The 25,095-nt window shown below is 44.9% G+C and overlaps 1 pseudogene; it reads right to left on the bottom strand.

Annotated features, from left to right (window-relative positions):
- Positions 1 to 25,095, bottom strand: part of LOC123766619 (glutamate receptor ionotropic, kainate glr-3-like) — a 322,176-nt pseudogene that overhangs the window by 177,036 nt on the left and 120,045 nt on the right.

Consider the following 25,095-nt stretch of genomic DNA (forward strand, 5'->3'; position numbering starts at 1 on the left):
CGTCATGACAAGGCTGTTCACTTAGCCCTACAATCTCAAAAGTGCTCACAACATCCTCCGTGTTCCACAGAATTCCGCAGACATGGTGACGTCTTGACACATCCACTGATGTCTCCAGCTTACATCACACAGCTATCTGACATGACAAGCTGATAAGCTAACTTAGCAGGTTGCGATCCCACGCACTACTCCAAGTCGTTTCTTCTGTACACATTCGTGACCTGGTCACATCCTAGGTCACTTGTGGTCATACTATATTCAACAACTGATTCACTACTGTGTCCAGTGGTTACCTCCTCCTCCAGTGGCATCACCTCGTCGGCTGATGTCACTTCAGTACCTTCCTTATTGTATCAGGTATTGTTGATCAGACGATCACCACTATTGACATGTGTACATATATCAACAGTTTCCAGGAGCTGTCCACAGACTCCATCCGAGTCACCGTACCCTTGAGTTAACATTTAGCTTCCAGTCAACGTCTCCTCACTTAACATGAGCATTATCCTGCGATAGGACTCATGATCTGCTTCTTCATTCAATTTGTTCATTGCAAACTGGACACACTCTTGCTGGTTCATGTTCATCGACTTGGCTAACTGATAAAAGTCCATTATTGTACGGGAATTGGAACCGTCATTACCCATCTCGACGACGTAATTCCTGATGTTTAGCTGCATTTTCTCTGAACTTTCAGGTTGAATGAGATCTTTCATGCCAAGACTATATAACTCATGGCATTGAACGTCGAGTTCCGTCTCGGACAATATACTCTCATCGTACTGTAGAGTACTAACCACCTCCACATGTGGCTGACACCTGTCCACTTTTGCAGTAATGATGCATAACCAGCCTCCACAGAGGTTACCTGTACTTGGTGGCCATGTCCTCGACATACCCCGTTGTCCACGACCACGTTTCTTGGCACAAAGGTTACTTAGATACCCAGTCATACTTGTGTGTGTACCTAACAAAGTCACCACTTTTCTCAGTACTGCTCACCAGCTCACCACCATGAAATGCAAACAGCACAGAATGCAAAAGTTTATCAATCTTAGCAACTTTTAATTTGAGTTATAATTCTTAGGCTCTGCTGTAACCATACACGTTGGGCCCCAGATGTGAGTGTACCAATTTTCCCACATAAGCCTAGCCCCACGTTGGGAGCCAGATGTGAGATTCCCCCCCCCCCCCAACAGCCTCTCTAGCAATGCGCTGGGCGTCAGATGTGAGGGTACTGGTTATTAGGATGTGGATTCGAATGTTTGTCTTCGACAAAAAATGCACTCCGGTGGCGGAAGCAAGACGCCAAGGTCCAGGTTGTCCAGGTAGAGCTGAAAGGCCAGGATGATCTTTCACTGCACATGCAATACCAGATCTTCGACACTTAGGTCGTTTGCTCTGCAATTTACTTGCAAACACATCTAGCAGGAAGCGGATGGGTCCTCACACCGAATTTTATATTCAGTGTTTGAGGGTCATGAACTTGATCCCGAGCCAACTCAAATTAATGACAATGTCAAGTAGCAAAGTTTGATGAATAACTGGTCCAGCACTTAGAATGAGTAGTAACAACAAAGGCACATGTAACAAAATAATGAATTTATTCAACAACTTACTAATACACAGTGACCCACATTAGTTACGTTACTCAAGAGTGTCACCTCAAAAACTGTCAAAACACCTCTTCGCCGCAGGACTCAGTTCCCACCACTCTGACAGTGACAGAGACAACCGTCTTGACCCTCTGAACTGGTCATGAACAAAAGTGAACTAACCTGAACACTTCGAGAACACTCTTGGTAATTAATGCTCTCGCCACTGGCAGTATCAAAACACTTCATCAACACATCAAATTTACCAGACGTAAATGAATACAACAAACATTGTCACCAACAGAGCTACTACAACAAGTAACTACTTTAGTTTAACAAAGTCATCAAGACATTAAATCTCAATGAATTAATTAACACTCAATTAATTTATGTTAATCACTCTGTCACTCAGACAGCTAACAATTAGTCAAATAATTAACACTTTACGTTAAACACTCACTCAGTCACCAATCAAAGATAGTTAATTTACAACCTTACGTTAATTACTCACTCAGACAATTAATTAGTTACGTTAATCATGCTGTCACAAAGACAGTTAACAATCAGTTATAATCAACTCTTCAATAATTATAATAATTTGGCATCGTTTATCACACAGACAAAACAATAACAAGGTGTCACTTCACAACACAACACAATGAGATAATCGAACAATAACACTATTAATAAACGTGTCACTAAGACGGCTGCAGTAATTAATCACTCTTAACACTTTCTGAAACAGATGGTAACAACCTCTCTCAGATGTGTTAAATAAATATTGTTTATACACATATACGTCAATGGTCACCCCCACCAGTGAGATAAAACTTGAAAGGTTAATGACTTATCACTCCTCAGTGAGTTTGACAGCCTAATACTTCCACAATCTCAATGGATTCCCACACAGAGAAAGCTCGTTGCGAGATATAACTCTGACCAATACCAAGATTGGGTGATTACTGTGCACCAAAAATTATATGTGCAGAACACTTTAAATATCCCGGGTCTTGGTACTTACATTCAAGCATTCACACTCACTCTCTGCTTGCGATAATGATCCAGGTGGCAGGTAGTCGGCAGATTTTCAGCAAAGGAGCCCTACATTGTTTCCTCTATGTTGGATCAGGCTCGTCCCTCCAGCTTTCCAGATGACAAGGTTAATCCATGGAGATAACTTGGTTTGCACCATGCGAACTTGGCAATCACCTTTACACGACCATCAATAGCTCTAGTATAAATGATTACCCCTCGCTCAACTGTCTCTTAGAATGATTATACAATTACCCACTCAGAGAAAAGAAGTGGACAACTTCCACTTCACCACTTTCTCACTTTTCCGTCCCGCGAAGCTGTAAACACACACACACACACACACACACACACACTTACACACCTATTAGCGAGAGATAATACTTCCTCACCTTCCTCTCAACCCAATATAGACCCACCATGAACTCACTGTCGTCAAATCCCTTCACTCTGCTTCTTGGAATATTTCAAGGTTAATTGTCACTCCAGATACTTCACTGCTGAGCTTACAATCACTTCCTCTGAGACTCCACATGAGTGAGTCTTACCACTGTGAATCAGAATACGAGTATACCATGAAGTACATTTTTCCTTTTCGTTGGTTACTTGATACTTCACCTCTCTCTCTCTCTCTCTCTCTCTCTGTTTCCTGTGAAATCACACATATATGTATTTCAACCAGTTTGTACCTCACATACGACACACATGTGGTATAGGCTTTGCCCTTGGACCGTTCCTTGTGTCATAATTAACAATCCTCCAGTACATTGTATAATCCAATTACACCGCAAAAGTTCACCAGGGATTCGGATTTTCCAAGTTATTCTTGATTACAAAAAACGCTGACTTAAGGAAAACTGGCTTGCCCGGAGCTCGAGGGCACAGCGTAGATTCTATACCGGATTCTGGAGTTGAATGGGGTTCTGGACGCTTTGGGCGTCCTCCAGGATTCTGTGACGTCATCCCCTGTTGACGACTCAGTCCCTAGGCCTTCCCTCATTTCCTGTGAATCCTTTGATTGGGAGCAGCACCTTGGGCACCTCATGATGTCATGTCCTCGCGTCCCGCTAGAAGTCCATACTGTATCCGATGGGTGAGGTGGGGAGTCCTGGTCAGTTCCAACCGTTTCAGGGAAAGACAGGCTGTTCTGTGCCCCCAATGTCACATTGTAGCAGAAATTTTTTCCCTTGGCCAAGGGTACCTCCCACTGGTACTGAAGCAGTTGTGACTCCATTGCAACGGAACCAGACGACCCAGGTCACAACTGATGACCTTTTTGGTCATCATGTGCGTCATGTGCACTGCAATTCAAGGACATCCAACTTGACACACTTTGGATATCAACTAATGAAGTTGTGTCTTGCAAGCACTTTTGGAAGCAATAAATTTGTGCTATGAGAGTGTTAACTCTCACAGTACAAGACAGCAAATTCAGTGTAATTTCATCGCGTTATTTGGCTATTTACGGCCGAATAACTATTTATAAATTACAAACAAAGAAAAACTTTATACAATTAAACTTTCTAAATTAAAATATAATAAAATGAAATGATATTCAATAAGTTTTCATTACTAATAATCAGTATTGCATCAGTTTGCTTCATAATATAATGTGGAGTAGCTTGCGACACGTAGCGCAGCAGGTGTAGACCGAAAACAATATTATAACTATAATACACTAGCAATAATATTCATTGATTTCGTTGGAACTTATTAGTAGTGAAATATACGCCTACGACCGTGCGCACCATCTGTCAGGTGGCTCTAATAGAGCCAGCTGGCCATGTGGGTCAAAGGTATGCGGCCACATAGAGTTGTAGGCGGATTTTCTCGGAAGTTGGGGCGTGTCGGACGCGTGTGAGCGTCCGGTGTTTGGGTATGCGGTCAGGAAAGATGGGGGATTATGTTGTTGGGGGGGTAGGAGAGTATGTGGGGTGTGGGTATGTGGTGGAGTAAGGAATATGAGGATATGTGGATAGTATTGTTGAAAATATATGGGTGTTTGCTGTAGACTTAATCCTGTGTGTAGATAATTGTTTTGATTAAAAGATGTGAGTATGTATTTCTATGTAGAGGCTGTGTGTAGGTGTGAGGGGGTCCCAACATAGGTTGATGGGGTGGGTGAGGGGGTGCGGGTATGGGTGGGGGTGAGGGAAGCTTTCCCTCAGTGAGAGAGTGTTTAGGGTCATTTGTGTTTTTTTTGTGGTTTTGACAGCCATTATTTTTCTTCGAGCTATGCTCCCCGCAGGAAGTGTCAGGAAGGTAGGAGAGAGCGGAGTCCAGGAGGTGTTGGGAGCTGCAGCAAGGGGGATGTGGTCCATTAGCCTTAATCGTTTTTTTTCAAGTCTATTTTCTTCGAGCTATGCAGCTGTGTTTGGTGATGATCCATGAGGGTAATAGTTCGGCCATACATGGCAGGAAGTGTGGAGGAGGAGGAGGAGGAGGGTGAGAGAGAGAGAACAGACACTCTTAAGTTGTGAATGAGATGAGGCATTAGTTGGTGGAGAAGGTCTGTTTTATGTACCAATGCATGGGAGTGTATAGGTGACAGACCAGGACGGATGTGGTCCATTACCCTTAAGCATTTTTCAAAGTCCACATAGGGGTGTGTGTGTGTGTACTGCCCACTGCTCAGAGGGTAACTGACGAGCATTTTCAAGTAGCTGGTGTGGTCATATCTTCTCCTCCCAGAGGGTGCGCAATGACTGCCATTACTTCCTCCAACACGGGCAGAAGTGCCCGTGGATCCATTACCCACTGAGGTTTCGTTAAGAAAAGGGAGATGTAGCTGCTGTCAGCGAGCCCCGCCTGTTCCACTTACCATCCCCCTCTCACTGGGGGAGTGACGGTAATGGGGTGTACCATCTCTCTCTCTCTACATTATTTGTGGGGTTACACAGTGTGTCAAGAACTACCTACGTGATGCTAAACAGTCCAATCACACAAGGCCATCATATGGGTAGTAAAGGAGTCCAGGACTGAACCCCGCAATTCATTTTAGCTAAGCAAGTTACAATCATGACGAGCTAGTTACTAAATTCAATATAAGTCGACACATCAACACGGGAGACGTGATCACTACCTACAAATTTTTGTTAACTGTGATCGCAACATCTGCTGTCCAAATAAATATCATTGAAATGTATGCATGTCTACTCAATCTCCATCACCTCTTCTTCCTACACCCATTACTGCTGTGCAGACCTTGTAACACACAACAGCGTTATCATAGCAAGACAATGTCACAGAATGTTCAAGACTCCTGAATGAGTGAAACATCAATCCGTCTCGTTATGGTCTAACCTTCGTGGTGGTTTGAGGTGTAGTGAGATGGACGAGGTACTGGGATGATTTTACCCTCTCCCCATTCACCCCCACCAAACCCCAACCCCCTCCCACCCCCTTCCAAGCCCAAACCATCAAGCATCACTTCACCCTTCCCAGACCGATGTTCTGTGCAAAGCCTTTAGTATTATTTCTGATCATATGTGTAACCTTGTATCGCAGTGTGACCAACATGGTACTATCATTCTTTGCTCAAATAACAATTTTAAGAGTAACGAGTCATAAGGTGGTCTTCAATCTTATTATTATAACAAATCATAATTTTTTTGTAAACACAACTGCATGGGATACACATAGCAGTCATGTCAGTGGTTACTCTCTCTCTCTCTCTCTATTCAGATCATTTAATAGTTGGGGGAAAAGTAACATCAATTCCTTTCTCCTGCCGCCGCTGTTCACGTATCTTTTTTCATTTCTTAGACTAACAGTTCACCAGTGGATGGAAGACTAATGTCAATTTTCGAGCCCCCATCACTCTCCCCCTTATAACCTTGTAACGTAACACGACCAACATGTTGACATCGTTCTTTGCCCAAATATCATTAATGTAACATGACCAACATGGTAACATCGTTCTTTGCCCAAATAACATTTTAAGAGTAACGAGCAACTTTCGGTCAGATGTCTGAATATTGAAATGTGAACCGTGTTTAGCCCTTACATTCCAAACACAATAAAATATTAGCACAAGCTTATTTAGTTCTTGTATCACGTAACGTACCGTAACGTTTATTCAACAACTGGTAGACATAACATAATGTAGCTTCATATTCACTGTGGTAAAACAAACACACAAATATACATACACATCGCGGTCAGTCCTCGCTATACCTCAAACGCACCGTTCATTCTCTCTTCCTTAGGTGAGCAATGTTCCCCACATACAAATTCCAAGCAAAGTAAACATATATAAGACTAATGTGGAAAAACATAGTCTTGATAATATTATTAAATTGACTTGTTCATTATCCCTGAGTTTAAGTCTTTCTCTAAGACCTACATCATCCAAATGTAAACAGCAATCGATGAGAATAAGACCGGATGAGTCAATAGAAAAATAGCTCTGGGTTATGTCTATTTTCAGTTCTTGTAACCACAGTCAATGTAGCGTAATGGGGAAAAATAGACTTTCTGCTGCCTAAATAATTAGCATTTGAAAATGTATGCGTGTCTACTCAATCTCCATCCCCCTCTTCATCCAACACCAAATATTGCTGTGCAGACCTTGTAACACACAGCAGCATTAGCGCTCATTTCTTGTAACACACACACACAGTCAATGCAGCGTAATGCGAGAAAATAAACTTTCTACTGCCTAAATAAATAACATTTGAAAATGTATGCAAGTCTAGACAATCTCCTATAGCCCTTACATTCTAAACACAAATAAAATTTTAGCCCACGCTTGTATCGCATTATATCATCATTAAGTAACGTGGAAAACTTTTCTGTCTGATGATCAAATAACATTTAAAAAAAAAATAACCTCAGCTTGGTCTTATGCCATTAGGACTGTATTACACTGTGCACAACAGTAGACTTGTAATATCGTAGCAATACAATGTTGCAGAATGTTCAACGTTCAATACTGAAGATGTGAGCGAGACACTTAGTAACATAACGTGGAAATCAACTTTCTGTCAGTTGTCCGAATATCATTATTGAAATGTGAACCTCATTTAGTCAAACACAATATCTCCATTACATCTCATACCATATAAATATTACTGTCTTCCAGTTTTAGCCCTCTGTAACACAATGTAATGCAATGTAACGTGGAAATCATTAACTTTCAGCAGTCCAAATAACATTTTTAAATGAAAAGTGAGACTTAGTCCATCTCCATAACATCTCTTACCATATAAATATTGGTGTCTACCAGTTTTAGCCTCTGTAACACATTCTAACATAACGCAGAAATCAAATTTCTACAGACCAAAATAATATTTTTAAATGAAAGTATGACTTAGTCCATCTCCATTACATATCATACCATATAAATATTACGGTCTGCCAGTCAGGACCTAGGGTCCCGACTCGGACCGCAGGTCCGATTTGGAGTGGAGACGGGTTCAAGTAAAAAATGAGGACACATGAAGAGATTAGAGCCACCTGGCCGCCAACTTTATTTGAAAAGAATATGAGAAGACTGAAAAGCAGGGCATGGGAAATGGGTAAAAATAAAAAGTAATGATCTTCATAAACATAACATAACATATCCATGACCGTAATTAATACAGTGTGAACACTCTTAAAACTATGCTCACCGTGAAATCTCGTCATTAAGCATAACTTGTCACTCTGCGAAACAAATTATTGACTATAAGTGCGACAGTGAGAATAAAAATGATCACTTATGTTTTGGAGAGCTTTTTTAGTCAAGAAATACTGTAAAGGATGATTATTGACTAAAGAGAATTTCGTGGACTGCTGGTGAATGATGTGTTGAACTGCTTAAGGAACCATATTTGCTAGAAAAAAATTTCTGTGAAATAATGTGTGTTATATGTTTTGACTATCTAGCTAATAGCGTATTGCCTGACTCATAATGAAATGTCACATTTTGTCTGACTCACTTAGCACAAGTGAAGAGAAAACATTGAAAAAACTTGCAAAGGTTAAAACTCTGTGAAATCATATCTGGTTTGTTAAGTTTTGACTAGCTGATTAATAGCATACTACTACTACATTATTGTCTTTTCTGTTATGTTTACCTCGATAGCGTTGTAATGCTTGGAAATTGTATGTGCGGATTCCCGTTTCCCTCTTACTGCTCATAAATAATGGATGCTGTAAAGTATTTTTTTATGGAACATGACTCTTCTTATTCTTACCCCTTTTTAAAACTAGATGTAATAACCAAGCTATGTTTGCCTTCTCTCTCTTTCTCAATATGGATGTGGGTTGGAGCGGGTTAATTGTGTGGACTCGGGAGATATGATCACCACATATAAGTTTCTCAAAGAAAATGATAAGCTAGGTAAGGTCAGTATATTTAACACACAAGACATCCATACAGTAGTGAGATTCCCTTTGATGACTGTGCACGTGTCGATGAAGAAATAAAGTGCAAAGATGTTTCAGAGTGCTATTTTAATCGAGAAATTATACAAAATTGTGTTTATTGACTAGTGAGAGGTGGAACAAGAGACCAAGAGGTATATGTCGTGATCACACAGTTAACAAAAAATATTAGAATTTGTAGGCAGTGATCACGTCTCCCCAAACTCTTCTGTGCATATTTCACAAAGTCATTCTTCCTGACTCACCACTTTTAGTTTGTGGACTAGTGACCCACCTTTGTTTAAAATTAAATCTACAAAGCTTCACATTTACATAAAAATGATATTTGGTCATCAGACAGAAAGATGATTTCCACGTTGCGTTACGTAACGATATAATGTGTTACAAGAACTAAACAGGCTTGCGGTAATATTTTATTTGTGTTTGAATGTAATGGCTAAACATGGTTTACATTTTGAATAATGTTATTGGGTCATCAGACAGAAAGTGGATTTCCACGTTATGTTACAATGTGTTACAGGGGGCTAAAACTGGTAGACACTAAAATTTATATGCTAAGAGATGTAATGGAGATGAGCTAAGTCTCACTTTCATTTCAAAATGTTATTTTGGACTGTGAAAGTTGGTGATTTCCATGTTACGTTACAACTGTTACAAGGGCTAAAACTAGTAGACCGTAATATTCATATAGTAGAAGATGTAATGGAGATGGGCTATTCATATGGTAAGAGATGTAATGGAGATGGACTAAGTCTCACTTTTCATTTCAAAATGACATTTTGAACTGCAAAAAGTTGATTTGCGTTACGTTACGTTACATTGTGTTACAGAGGGCTAAAACTGGCAGACCGTAATATTTATATGGTATGAGATGTAATGGAGATGAACTAAGTTTCACTTTTCATTTAAAAATGTTATTTGGACTGCTGAAAGTTGATGATTTCTGCGTTACGTTATGTTACATTGTGTTACAGAGGGCTAAAACTGGAAGACAGTAATATTTATATGGTATGAGATGTAATAGAGATATTGTGTTTGACTAAATGGGGTTCACATTTCAATAATGATATTCTGACAACAGACAGAAAGATGATTTCCACGTTACGTTACTAAGTGTCTCGCTCACATCTTCAGTATTGAACGTTGAACATTCTGCAACATTGTCTTGCTACGATATTACAAGTCTACTGTTGTGCACAGTGTAATACAGTCCTAATGGCATAAGACCAAGCTGAGGTTATTTTTTTTTTAAATGTTATTTGTTCATCAGACAGAAAGAAGTTTTCCACGTTACTTAATGATGATATAATGCGATACAAGCGTGTGCTAATATTTTATTTGTGTTTAGAATGTAAGGGCTATAGGAGATTGTCAAGACTTGCATACATTTTCAAATGTTATTTATTTAGGCAGTAGAAAGATTATTTTTCCGCATTACGCTGCATTGACTGTGTGTGTGTGTTACAAGAAATGAGCGCTAATGCTTCTGTGTGTTAAAAAGTCTGCACAGCAATATTTGTTGTTGGATGAAGAGGGGGATGGAGATTGAGTAGACACGCATACATTTTCAAATGCTATTTATTTAGGCAGCAGAAAGTCTGTTTTCCCCCATTACGCTACATTGACTGTGGTTACAAGAACTGAAAATAGACATAACCCAGAGTTATTTTACTATCGACGCATCCGGTCTTACTCTCATCGATTGCTGTTTACATTTGGATGATGTAGGTCTTAGAGACAGCCTTGAACTCGGGGATAATGAACAAGTCAATTTAATAATATTACCAAGACTATGTTTTTCCACATTAGTCTTATATATGTTTACTTTGCTTGGAATTTGTATGTGGGGAACATTGCTCACCTAAGGGAGAGAATGAACGGCGCGTTTGAGGTATAGTGAGGACTGACCGCGATGTGTATGTATATTTGTTTGTTTGTTTTACCACAGTGAATATGAAACTACATTATGTTATGTCTACCAGTTGTTGAATAAACGTTATGTTACATTAAGTGATACAAGAACTAAACAAGCTTGTGCTAATATTTAATTGTGTTTGGAATGTAAGGGCTAAACACGGTTCACATTTCAATATTCAGACATCTGACCGAAAGTTGCTCGTTACTCTTAAAATGTTATTTGGGCAAAGAACGATGTTACCATGTTGGTCATGTTACATTAATGATATTTGGGCAAAGAACGATGTCATCATGTTGGTCGTGTTACGTTACAAGGTTATAAGGGGGAGAGTGATGGGGGCTCGAAAATTGACATTAGTCTTCTATCCACTGGTGAACTGTTAGTCTAAGAAATGAAAAAAGATACGTGAACAGCGGCGGCAGGAGAAAGGAATTGATGTTACTTTTCCCCCAACTATTAAATGATCTAAATAGAGAGAGAGAGAGTAACCACTGACATGACTGCTATGTGTATCCCATGCAGCTGTGTTTACAAAAAAATTATGATTTGTTATAATAATAAGATTGAAGACCACCTTATGACTCGTTACTCTTAAAATTGTTATTTGAGCAAAGGATGATGATACCATGTTGGTCACGTTGTGATACAAGGTTACACATATGATCAGAAATAATACTAAAGGCTTTGCACAGAACATCCGGTCTGGGAAGGGTGAAGTGATGCTTGATGGTTTGGGCTTGGAAGGGGGTTGGGGTTTGGTGGGGGTGGATGGGGAGAGGGTAAAGTCATCCCAGTACCTCGTCCATCTCACTACGCCTCAAACCACCACGAAGGTTAGACCATAATGAGACGGATTGATGTTTCACTCATTCAGGAGTCTTGAACATTCTGTGACAATTGTCTTGCTATGATAACGCTGTTGTGTGTTACAAAGTCTGCACAGCAGTAATGGGTGTAGGAAGAAGAAGTGATGGAGATTGAGTAGACACGCATACATTTCAATGATATTTGTTTGGACAGCAGATGTTGCGATCACAGTTAACAAAAGTTTTTAGGTAGTGATCACGTCTCCCGTGTCGACTTATATTGAATTTTGTAACTAGCTCGTCATGATTGTAACTTGCTTAGCTAAAATGAATTGTGGGTTCAGTCCTGGACTCCTTTACTACCCATATGATAGCCTTGTGTGATTGGACTGTTTAGCATCACGTAGGTAGTTCTTGACACACTGTGTAACCCCACATATAATGTAGAGAGAGAGAGAGAGATGGTACACCCCATTACCGTTACTCCCCAGTGAGAGGAGGATGGTAAGTGGAACAGGCAGGGTTCACTGACATTAGCTACATCTCCCTTTCCTTAACGAAACCTCAGTGGGTAATGGATCCACGGGCACTTCTGCCCGTGTAGGAGGAAATAATGGCAGTCGTTGCGCACCCACTGGAAGGGGAAGATATGACCACACCAGCTACTTGGAATGCTCGTCAGTTACCCTCTGAGCAGTGGGCAGTACACACACACACACACCCCTCTGCGGACTTTGAAAAATGCTTAAGGGTAATGGACCACATCCGTCCTGGTCTGTCACCTATACACTCCCATGCATTGGTACATAAGTAAGTAAGTAATTATCAAAAGAAGGCACCAAACCGGGAAGGCTATGTAGCACCATCAAATACGCAAAATAATCAGAGGGCGCTAAATATCACCAAGGATGCCAATACGAGAACAAAAACGCATAAGGCGAACGATATCAAAAGTATCCGAGTCACCAAGAATTCTATCGAGGGACAGGTGACCGCGAGGGGCGGTCGGAAAGCAAGACACACGCTCGTCCTGGAAGTCAGGACATTCAAGAAGGACATGCACGACCGTAAGAGGGACAATGCAACTAGGACAATAAGGAGCAGGGCGGCGCTCCATCAAGTGACCATGGGTTAAGCGAGTATGGCCAATACGCAACCTCGCCAGAGCTGTTTCCCACCGCCGGTTACGGTGGAAGGAGGACGGCCACGAGGAAACACAACATTTAAGAGTACGTAGCTTGTTACCAGTAACAGACAACCAAGAAGCCTGCCAACGGGTAAGGACTTTGGAATGGATAACCGGGTAAAAGCCGGAATACGGAATGCCTTTACGAGAGATGGGACAAGAGCGGACAGCTTCCTTAGCGGCAGCATCCGCACGCTCATTTAAAGACACACCAATATGGCTGGGAACCCAACAAAACTCAACCGACTTAAATTTACTGTGAACGAGAAACAGCCAATGCTGGATCTCGACAACTACTGGATGAACCGGATTAAAGGACCCGAGAGCCATGAGGGCACTACGAGAGTCAACAACAACCACAAAGGAAGACTGACAACGAGAAAGCAGGAGACGAAGAGCATAGAGAATAGCATAAAGTTCCGCTGTAAAGATGCTAGTCTCCGGAGGCAAGCGACACATATAAGTGCGATCAGGAAAAACAACAGAGTAGCCAACACCGTCCGCTGACTTAGACCCATCGGTGAAGACAGAAACGGAGCGGGAGTGAGAAGAAAAGTGCTCGAGGAAAAGGCGTTTTAGAACCGTAGGAGGGGTAAAAGCTTTAGTGATACGGGTCAAGGAAGTACAAAACCGCGGAAGAGGGACCCTCCATGGGGGCAAAGAAAGAACAACACGAGGAGAAACATCAGAAATACGAACGGAGAGAGAATCCTGTAGGCGAGATAACCGGACAGAAAGAGGGAGGTGGTGAAGAGGAACAGGAACCGCAGGAAGGGTAAAAGTTAAAGCACGACAGAGGCGAGAGGAAGGATGTTGCAAGGACCGCGCAAGATAGCGAAGACAGTAGCGATCACGGCGGTCCTGGAGAGACAGGAAGCCAGTGTCAACATATAAGCTAAGGATGGGAGTCGAACGAAAGGCACCAGAACTGAGGCGCAACCCAGTATGGTGCAAAGCATCAAGACGGCGAAGAGTAGAAGGAGAAGCAGACGAGTAAGCAGGGCAACCATAATCGAGCTTAGACAGGACGAGAGAGGAATGTAAAGCAAGGAGAGTGCGCCTATCTGCCCCCCAAGAAGTATGGGACAAGACCCGAAGGAGGGTAAGGGCCTTAGAGCACTCAACACGGAGGTAAGAGATATGGGGAGACCAAGACAAACGAGTGTCAAGGAATAACCCCAAAAGCTTCGCGGAATCTTTGTATTCAAGGGGATGACCATAAAGTGACAAAGAGGGACGAAGAACAACCCGTTTCCGCGTAAAAGTCATGGCACAAGTCTTAAAAGTAGAGAACTTGAAGCCATGACCTGTGGCCCAAGACGACACGGCATCAATTGCAAGTTGAAGCCGGCGTTGAAGGAGAGGCGAATCATCACCTTGACAACAAAGGGTAAGATCATCGACATAGAGAGCGGAGAAGACACCAGAAGGAAGAGAGGAAAGAAGACCATTGAGGGCAACAAGAAAAAGAGTAGTGCTCAGAACACTACCCTGGGGCACACCTTCGTATTGCTGAAAAGAGGGAGAGAGAGCGGTACCAAGGCGCACCCGAAAGGAACGACGAGAGAGGAAGCTGCGTAGAAAGAGAGGGAGATGACCACGAAGGCCAAAAGAATGAAGTTGAGATAGGATATGATAACGCCAAGTGGTGTCGTAAGCCTTTTCTAGATCAAAAAGGACGGCAACAACGGAGGTCTTCGCAGCAAAAGCAGAACGAATATAGACCTCCAAGTTCACCAGGACATCTGTCGTGCTGCGGCACTTGCGGAAACCAAATTGAGAAGGGGAGAGGAGGTGATGGTGTTCCAGGAACCACATCAGACGAACGTTAACCATACGTTCAAAGAGTTTGCAGACTCAACTTGTGAGAGCAATAGGGCGAAAGTCCTTAGGGGAAGTACCCAGAGACCCCGGTTTGCGAACAGGGAGGACAACGGCATCGAGCCAGTCCTCAGGGACTGACGACGACTCCCAGATCCGATTATACAGACTCAGTAAATACTGAGACGTGCTCGGAGGGAGATGGCGAAGCATCTCATAATGAATACCATCGGAGCCCGCCGCCGTAGAACCGCAGAGGGCCAGGGCAGAACGAAGTTCAGAGAGAGAGAAGGGATCATTATAGGGAAGCTGAAGATGAGTGCAGAAATCTAAAGGACGAGACTCAAGGACAGGTTTACGAAGAAGGAAAGATTGGGGAAGATGAAGACCAGAGCTAACAGAAGAAAAGTGGGAACCCAGTTCGGAAGCGACCTGCAACGGGTCCGCCACAAGAGTATCATGGAGGTGAAGGACCGGTGAAACATCGGGAACGAACTTACCCGCTATCTTGCGGATACGCTTCCAGATCTGGGCCAGAGGGGTTTCGGACGTAATTGTTGAGACATAAGATGCCCAACATTCACGTTTAGCCGTACGGATGGCCCTACGGGCCACCGCACTCGCTTTCCGAAAGAAAAGAAAAGAATCGGTCGTCTGCCTACGGCGGTGCCTCTTCCAGGCTGCACGCTTACAGCGGACAGCCCGAGCACAGTCCGCATTCCACCAGGGAACGCACTTCCGTGGACCCCGAGAGGAAGAGCGAGGAATAGAGCGGAGGGCAGCGTTGAAGACAGTGTCATGAAAAAGGAGGAGAGCGCGAGAGAGGGGCAGAAGGGAGAGGTCAGAGAGAGTAGCACTGAGGAAAAATAGGGTCCAGTCCGCCTTAGCAAACTGCCACCTAGGGAAAGAGAGGGAAGGGTGAAAAGAGAAAGAGGAAACAAGGATGGGGAAATGATCACTTCCATGGAGGTCATCAAGAACCTGCCACGTGAAATCTAAGTAAAGAGAAGAGCAGAGAGAAAGATCAAGATAAGAAAGGGTGCGAGTCCGAGAGTCCAAATGAGTGGGCTCACCAGAATTCAGAAGAGACAGGGAAGAAGAGAGGAGAAACGGCTCTAGGAGGCAACCCCGGGTATTCGTCAGAACGTCACCCCAAAGAGAATGACGGCAATTGAAGTCACCCAGCAGGAGCACAGGCTCCGGCAAGGAGTCTAGGAGGTGTTTCAAATCAGGAAGAGAGAGCGGGACACTCGGGGGGAGATAAATGGAACAAACTGTGTACCATTTCCCCACAAAGATACGAGCAGCAGAACAATGGAGAGGCGAAGGAAAAAGTAAAGGAACAAAGGGAACATCAGCCCGAATCAAGAGAGCAGAAGAATTAGAAGCCCTAGCAATGGCTGGGGGGGGGGGAGAGAAAGGAATAGCCACGAAAACGACCAGGACGAGCACCAAGCATTGGCTCCTGGAGACAGACACAAAGGGGCGAAAACCGCGAAATCAGAAGTTGGAGTTCGTGGAAATTGGTGTAATAACCTCGAACGTTCCATTGAAGAATGGACAACGACGAGAAGAGAAAGGACAAAACAGAGAACAAGGAAGAAACAAAGGCGAAAGAGCAACAGAGCACGTTAAAGAATATCAGGGTCGGGATCAGGGTCAGCAAAGTCAGGGTTAGGGGGCATGGGTAAACTGAGCAAAGACGGAGGGAAGGAAACGGGAGAACAGATCAGAGGTGGGCGGGCAGGGTCCGGAGGAGGAGGAGGAAGAGGAGGAGACAACGGAGAGGAGCAGTCAAGGACAGCAGCAGGAAGAGGGGGAGTAGAAAGAGGGGAGCGCACCCCAGAAAGAGCAGCAACCGAAAGGGAAGCAGGGGCCAAAGAAACCTCCATAGCAGGAACAGGGGGCGCAAGCACTGAAACGGAAGGGGAAGGAGCAACAGAGCCAGAAGGAGGAGCTGAGGAAGAAAGCGAAGCCTTCTTACCCGCCGGGGAAGAGGAAGGAGAGGAGCCAGGCTTACGCTTCTGACTTAAAGAGACCGGTGTCCCAGCAACTACGTACCGGGCAACGGATTCCAGTGTCTCAACAGGAGAAGCCGAACGAGAGCACACACGACGGCCGTTAGGAGAGCGATGGACATCCGCCCGCACCGACAGGCGGTGGGGAGAGCCGATAGATGGAGGAAGAGGATGGGAAGGAGGATCAGAGGAGGACGATGAAGAAGACACAGAAGACACGACAGACCGGGTAGAAGGAAGGGGAACCCCAGACAGAGGACCAGGAGGAGGATCCTTCGGGAGAGAACCCAAAGGGACAGAGGAGTGGGCATTGGGCGCATCAGGGTCCAAGGCCCGGAAACGGTTGTGAGTCTGAGGAAGGCGGGAAGGACGAGGAGAGGAAGAGCGCAACACGCGAGCATAAGAGATATTAGCATAAGGCGGGAGCCGGCGAACCTGGCGCCTCGCCTCAGGAAAAGATAAACGCTCCCGGTGCTTCAAGTTGAGGACGGCTGCCTCAAGCTTGTAATGGACACACGCACGGGAGAAGGTAGGATGGGCCTCACCGCAGTTGAGGCAACGAGCCTGGGGAGAAGCGCACTCCGACTTAGAGTGACCTTCGCCACCACACAAAGGACAGAGAGAGACAGTCCCGGAGCAGCGGAGGGCACCATGCCCAAACATCCAGCACTTGTTGCAGAGCCGAGGAGAAGGAATGTACTCCTGGACAGAGCACCTGGCACCAGCAAGAATGACAGAGGGTGGAAGGGTCCTACCATCAAAGGTAATCTTCACAACCCGGAGGGGTTGACGGCGACTACCACGAGGGGGACGAGTAAACGTGTCCACCTGGAGAATAGAATGGCCCTGGGCAGCGAGGATATGTCGAATATCGTCGTGGCAGTCGCGCAGGTCCCGAACACCGGTCGCAACATGGGGCGGGAGCAAAATAGTGCCAACACTGGCATTCAACTGAGCGTTCTTCGAGACCCGAACGGGGGTCTCGCCAAGGCAGGATAAGGCAGCCAAGCGGGAAGCAGCATCCTGAGAAGGAGCAGCAACGACACGGGTACCGAGACGAGTCGGGTTGAAAGTAATGGAGGCATCCACGGAATCAATGAGATGTCGATGGAGGGAGAAATCGTCAGGAGGCGCAGAATCAAGAGGGAGGAGATCAAAATATTTGGCCCACGAAGCGGGACCAAACAAGGCTTGATAGGTAGCAGAACTGGAAGGAATCGAGCGAGGGCGGCCGTGACGAGGACGGCGGTGAGAACCCCCAGAGAGAGAGGGGTTAAAAGGCGCAGTAGTTACAACTAGAGAAGGAGCCGCGCCAGGGGACGAGGTAGTCACCACTGAGGGCTTGGGGCTCGACCCAACCACAGAGGAGGGAGGGGAGCCAGAGGAAGGAGTCAGAGAGGCTAAAGGATGAGCAAGGTCGGGGCCCAATGCAGCGGAGGCTACAGAGCCCGGTCTTCCAATACGGACCGACTCGGGGGCTTGGTCGCCCACCCCACGAGCCTGAGAAGGTAAACCAGAAGAAGCCGAAACAGGGGTTATCATCTTGACGAAAAGAAGAATTCACTCACGAATGTGCCCCCACACCCACCATGGAGCCACAATTAGAGGCAGGACACCCAACAAGAAGCTATCGCCGATCTTGTCGGGGCCTCCTAGGGGTGCGTCGTGAGTATACGCCCCACAAACGCCACCTTAAGAAACCGACAGTCCATCGAGATCGGGTTCAGTGACGAAGTGGGGATTGACAATAAAAGGTTCCCCTCGCTCTCGACGTCGGGTACTGCAGTTCTACGGGTGCATGAGTATGCCTCCTCAAGCACCCGGGCGTCAAAATAGAAGAAGTCCAAGGGAAGAACCAGAATGAGCAAAAGGTCGGCAGGAAACGGCAAGCAGATAGGAGAAGAGGGGGGAGAAAAACGAAACAGAAGGAAAAGTAAAAGATGCCCAGCAGAATTGGAGAGGACGGCAGCAGGAGCACAAGGCTAGAAAAGGATAGAGGACTGTCCCAAGGAGCATCACACTCCGGCAGCCGCCCACTAAGCCCCCACACGGCGACAATGAGCTGAGCGGGGAGGGGGCATTGGTACATAAAACAGACCTTCTCCACCAACTAATGCCTCATCTCATTCACAACTTAAGAGTGTCTGTTCTCTCTCTCTCTCACCCTCCTCCTCCTCCTCCTCCACACTTCCTGCCATGTATGGCCGAACTATTACCCTCATGGATCATCACCAAACACAGCTGCATAGCTCGAAGAAAATAGACGTGAAAAAAAACGATTAAGTCTAATGGACCACATCCCTCTTGCTGCAGCTCCCAACACCTCCTGGACTCTGCTCTCTCCTACCCTCCTGACACTTCCTGCTGCGAGCATAGCTTGAAGAGAAATAATGGCGGTCAAAACCACAAAAAAAACAAACAAAAAATGACCCTAAACACTCTTCCACCGAGGGGAAGCTCCCCTCACCCCCACCCATACCCGCACCCCTCACGCACCCCATCAACATATGTTGGGACCCATCACACCTACACACAGCCTCTACATAGAAATACATACTCACATCTTCTAATCAAAACTATTATCTACACACAGGATTAAGTCTACGGCAAGCACCCATACATATTCAACTATCCTATCCACATATTCTCATATTCCTTACTCCACCACATACCCACACTCCACATACTGTCCTACCTCCCAACAACATAACCCCCCATCTTTCCTTACCGCTTACCCAAACACCAGACACTCACACGCATCCGACACGACCCAACATCCGGGAAAATCTTCCTACAACTTTATGTGGCCGCATACCTTTGACCCACATGACCAGCTGGCTCTATTAGAGCCACCTGACAGATGGTGCGCACGGTCGTAGGCGTATATTTCACTACTCTTATTCATATAGTAAGATGTACTAAATGCAAATCTAGTACATTTAGTATAACTTAATTAACATCTTTTGTAATTACATTCTCATCAAGGGACATGTTGAGAACATAATTAGCATTTGTGTCAAATTATCTGATTTGGACTTATATATATCTGTCTTGATCCTAACACTGAGCAAAGGCTTTTTCACGCATTTAGATCATTATCTGATGTACAAGATTCAATAGCTTTCAAAATACTGTCCCATTTGTAAAGATAGGTTTACGTGTAGATGCTAACAGAATCTTTAAGTTAGGATACATACTTGAAGAACTTGTCAGGAAAAGGAAGAAGTCTGGAGGCAAGAGCGAGACCTCGGTGGGGCGTCCATGTGGCCAGCTTCATCGCCTGGGCTCCACGGGGACTGTACGGCAGCTGTATGTACACGCTGCACCTGTACAGACCGAGTACTATATCTTCTGTACATTGCACAAATTCATATTAGCATTGTTCGTTATTCAGTTTACTCAAATCGTTTCCATATTTAAAAAAAAGAAAATATGTAGTTACCAATGAATTTTGGAGGCACTGTTGATGATAAGCACCATGGAATTTGTCAAAGATAGTGCAGTCTGAAGTATCTGCAGTTGCTGGAGGGGAAGGCGGGTCATGACCAGGAGCCTCGTCGACCACTCCAGGAGGTTGCCCTTGAGGGACGACTGGGTGAAGGCGGCGAGGAAGGCGAGGTCGTCGCTCACCACCACCACCGTCACACACCATGACACCTGCTGCACCTGATGACGTTGAAATGTTTGAAGTTGCAAGACAGTGACCTACCTCTCTCAGTAATGATATAAGAAGGACGTACATCCCTTATTATTAATGTAAGTGTAGCCTACCACACACAGTAATGATGTAAGTGTGGCCTACCCCACACAGTATTGATGTATATGTGGCCTACCCCACACAGTAATGATGTAAGGGTGGCCTACCCCACACAGCAATGATGTAAGTGTGGCCTACCCCACACAGTATTGATGTAAGTGTGGCCTACCCCACACAGTAATGATGTAAGTGTGGCCTACCCCACACAGTAATGATGTAAGTGTGGCCTACCCCGAACAGTAATGATGTAAGGGTGGCCTACCCCACACAGTATTGATGTATATGTGGCCTCCCCCATACAGTAATGATGTAAGTGTGGCCTACCCCAAACAGTAATGATGTAAGGGTGGCCTACCCCACACAGTATTGATGTAAGTGTGGCCTACCCCACACAGTAATGATGTAAGGGTGGCCTACCCCACACAGTATTGATGTATATGTGGCCTACCCCACACAGTAATGATGTAAGTGTGGCCTACCCCAAACAGTAATGATGTAAGGGTGGCCTACCCCACACAGTATTGATGTATATGTGGCCTACCCCACACAGTAATGATGTAAGTGTGGCCTACCCCAAACAGTAATGATGTAAGGGTGGCCTACCCCACACAGTATTGATGTAAGTGTGGCCTACCCCACACAGTAATGATGTAAGGGTGGCCTACCCCACACAGTATTGATGTATATGTGGCCTACCCCACACAGTAATGATGTAAGTGTGGCCTACCCCACACAGTAATGATGTAAGGGTGGCCTACCCCACACAGTATTGATGTATATGTGGCCTACCCCACACAGTAATGATGTAAGTGTGGCCTACCCCAAACAGTAATGATGTAAGTGTGGCCTACCCCACACAGTAATGATGTAAGTGTGGCCTACCCCACACAGTAATGATGTAAGGGTGGCCTACCCCACACAGTAATGATGTAAGTGTGGCCTACCCCACACAGTAATGATGTAAGTGTGGCCTACCCCAAACAGTAATGATGTAAGTGTGGCCTACCCCACACAGTAATGATGTAAGTGTGGCCTACCCCAAACAGTAATGATGTAAGGGTGGCCTACCCCACACAGCAATGATGTAAGTGTGGCCTACCCCACACAGTAATGATGTAAGGGTGGCCTACCCCACACAGTAATGATGTAAGTGTGGCCTACCCCACACAGTAATGATGTAAGTGTGGCCTACCCCAAACAGTAATGATGTAAGGGTGGCCTACCCCACACAGCAATGATGTAAGTGTGGCCTACCCCACACAGTAATGATGTAAGTGTGGCCTACCCCACACAGTAATGATGTAAGGGTGGCCTACCCCACACAGTAATGATGTAAGTGTGGCCTACCCCACACAGTAATGATGTAAGTGTGGCCTACCCCACACAGTAATGATGTAAGTGTGGCCTACCCCACACAGTAATGATGTAAGTGTGGCCTACCCCACACAGTAATAATATAAGTTGAACCTACCTCCCTCAGTAGTGATGTATGTGTGGCCTACTGTGAGATTTTTTTTCTTTGACAATTATCAAAAGAATTAATTCCTATTGATGTTACATTAATCGCAACTACCTCGCAAGAGAGGCAGACCTTAAACAGCAAGAGCTGCCAGTGGCAGATATTTAATCTTAAAGCCTAAGATCATAGGACCGCGGGAGCAAACCGCCAGGCGAAGCTTCATGGATAACACCGGTCACTTAGGTCACTGGCTCCTCCTAGCAGAGGTAATAGAGGGTAGCCGTTGGATTCTCACTTCGTTATTTATAGAAGTGTGGTGCTGTGCAATGGACTCGAGCTTCAGATACAGACTTAATATGAACATAAGCAGGCAAAGCGTTGCAGAACATGAAATGTGGGGCAGTAATATTGGAAGGTTTGACGTAAACGACCGTTTTCTGAAACATAACAATTTATTCACAAAAACTAGAACTATTACAACACAGAGTTTACGTTACTTTACTGTCACTCCAGTGGCGCATTAAAGAACAGATATTCAACAGCCTGATGGACCCACGGTATCCATATCCCGTCGTCGCTGACTGACTAATGACACTAACTGAACAAAGTGGTGCCTACTGGTGGCGCAAGCTTGCAATCAATATTGTCACGGCTTCACGATGAACAAATACTATAACCACAAAAACTTGACTGGCGCTCGCTGCTCTCAACGAGGTACCAAGTAACAAGGTGGTGAATCCAAGAATGATGACCTCTTATAAAAATCTTACGTTAACACTTGTCTCTCAGGACAATCAACAACAAAAGTTACGCTAATTGAATTTAAAGAATTACGTTAATCACACGTGTCTCAACGACACTTAAATGGCAGCAATAACTCGTAAACCAAATAACTACATCAGCTTGAAAGTCAAACATTCGGTGAGTAATTCCCAATTATTTGCTAAATATAACAGCCTATTAATTCAGACGAGTATTGATAAAGCCTATTATTTCTCAACTGACTGTTCATTTCCAGTCTTACGACAAGATTACCTTAACTAGGGTAGACTAGTGTACCACACAAGGTTACAAGACACTCCGTGTAAACAACATCAACACCTGGTGAATTCACTATGTGGCGGGTACTAATTCTCCTTAATTAGCTACAAGTGCTTAATCCCTCTGCCTGCAGACAGATCCGATCAGTCCAATAAATTACAACAACTTATTTACAGCGCAATTGACTCCGATCATGACAGACCGGTCAACCCCTTACGTTAATCACAACTTAACGACAGCTCGTTAATTCGTTAACACTACGTTAGTCTTCACTTGACAAATCCTCCACTGCGTGAACTTCACTGCGACTGTTGCCGTTACACGTCTCTACGTTAATCCCAACGATGTTCAACAAAACAACAATGACCTCGTTAAGTAAATCGTGACCCCCGATGACGTTAAAAGACTTCAATTCTCACGGAATCCTTCATAGTATACAACGCATTCCACCAAGGACACAACTTGCCTACAGTCCACACACAGTACAATACGGTACAACACGGTACATCACAGTACAACACGGTACATCACAGTACAACACGGTACATACTTGCCACTCACGGCAAAACTTGTAAATGACTTCCCCAATAAATTATCTTCCGCAATAATTCACAACTTTACCACAACGCAACAGTAAAAAAGTGCTGGCCAATATAATTAAAGAATTATCAATAACCAAGGGAAACCTCCCTGTTACCACTTTACTGCTGAAACGGAAAACAATTAATATAGAATTGCATACACGGCAAATATAGAGAAATGGAAACCATTAAAGATCACTTTACTCCACCACTGAATGTGTCTCTGTATCCTCACACACGTCAACCTCACAGTTCGGCTCCACCTCAACTTGACGTCAAACAGGGTAGCTCACAGGCCTCCAATTCCCATTCACCTCACCAGGTGGTCGACAGGGAGAGAGGACAGACGGACCACTGGGTGCAAAACCAGCTCCAGAGTTTAATTACCCAAAAACGGAAACAGTGTACTTATATTAATTCACCGGCCAGTATATACATACACACACACCCATACGTCTACCATTCCCAACTCTGCTGCTGCTGCTGGTGAAGTAGACGTTCTCACTACTTCGTACACATGGTCGGCTTGACCATGGGGCGGCTGAACCACGGGTAGGTGGACCACGGGGTAGTGGACCACACATACAGACCAGGGTGACGTGGGACGCTCGGCTCAGGGTCGCCGAGGGTACACGCGGCACACAGTTACACACATAGCTGATGGTGGTACCACGTCCTCCTTACTGAAGCGGTACAACAGAGTACAACGGTACGCGGTGCTACACAGCACACGAGAATGACAGAGTCCTTCACTGCTCACTGCTAATTCCTCGGAATTATGAATTTAAGGTTTCCCTCATAACACTGAAACCTTCTCTCGATAGCCTAGCTGCAGTTCCTTGAAGCATATGTACAAATAGATGACGGATGACCACGAGTCTATACAGTCTCTCTCAGTCCAGTTGCTATGAGATGGCGTCTCACGATTCACGCGGCTTAGATGACAAAGTTCGCACTGTTAATATCGTTGAATACACCTTCCAGCGACGCCGTATTCTTACGCACGGCACCCGGAAAGATAATACGACGACGAGAGTGACTTTAGTGACGTTGCAGGTGGTATTTCCCGGTGCTTGGCCTTAGCACGAAAAAGTACGTCCTTCGTGAGCAACGTTCCTGGTAAGAATAACGATTTTGGCGCCAAGACGGCTCCGCTTGCCCTTGCGGTACCCCTCAGCCTCTCGACCAATCACGGTATAGCATACCAGGAGGCCCAAGGCTTCAGCTAATGATACTTCTTCCTCACGACGCTACCCTCTCTCCCACGAGGTGGACACGTGATGGGGAGGGTAGCCTATAACCGTTAACTCCCCAAACTTCCCTCTCTACCCTTGACTAGTACAAAAGTTTCCCTGAAGTCAACTCCCTCCTGTAATTTCTCTCACAAATCTGATACACAGCTCAGAAAGACATCAATGACTAGCAAATGTCCCGGGCTGTCTAATGACACCCAACACGACTGTGTAGGAGTTATATTACGAAAGTTGAGTCATGATACACATTACTGGAGCA

Source organism: Procambarus clarkii, chromosome 62 (genome assembly GCF_040958095.1).
Source record: "Procambarus clarkii isolate CNS0578487 chromosome 62, FALCON_Pclarkii_2.0, whole genome shotgun sequence".
Taxonomy (NCBI): domain Eukaryota; kingdom Metazoa; phylum Arthropoda; class Malacostraca; order Decapoda; family Cambaridae; genus Procambarus; species Procambarus clarkii.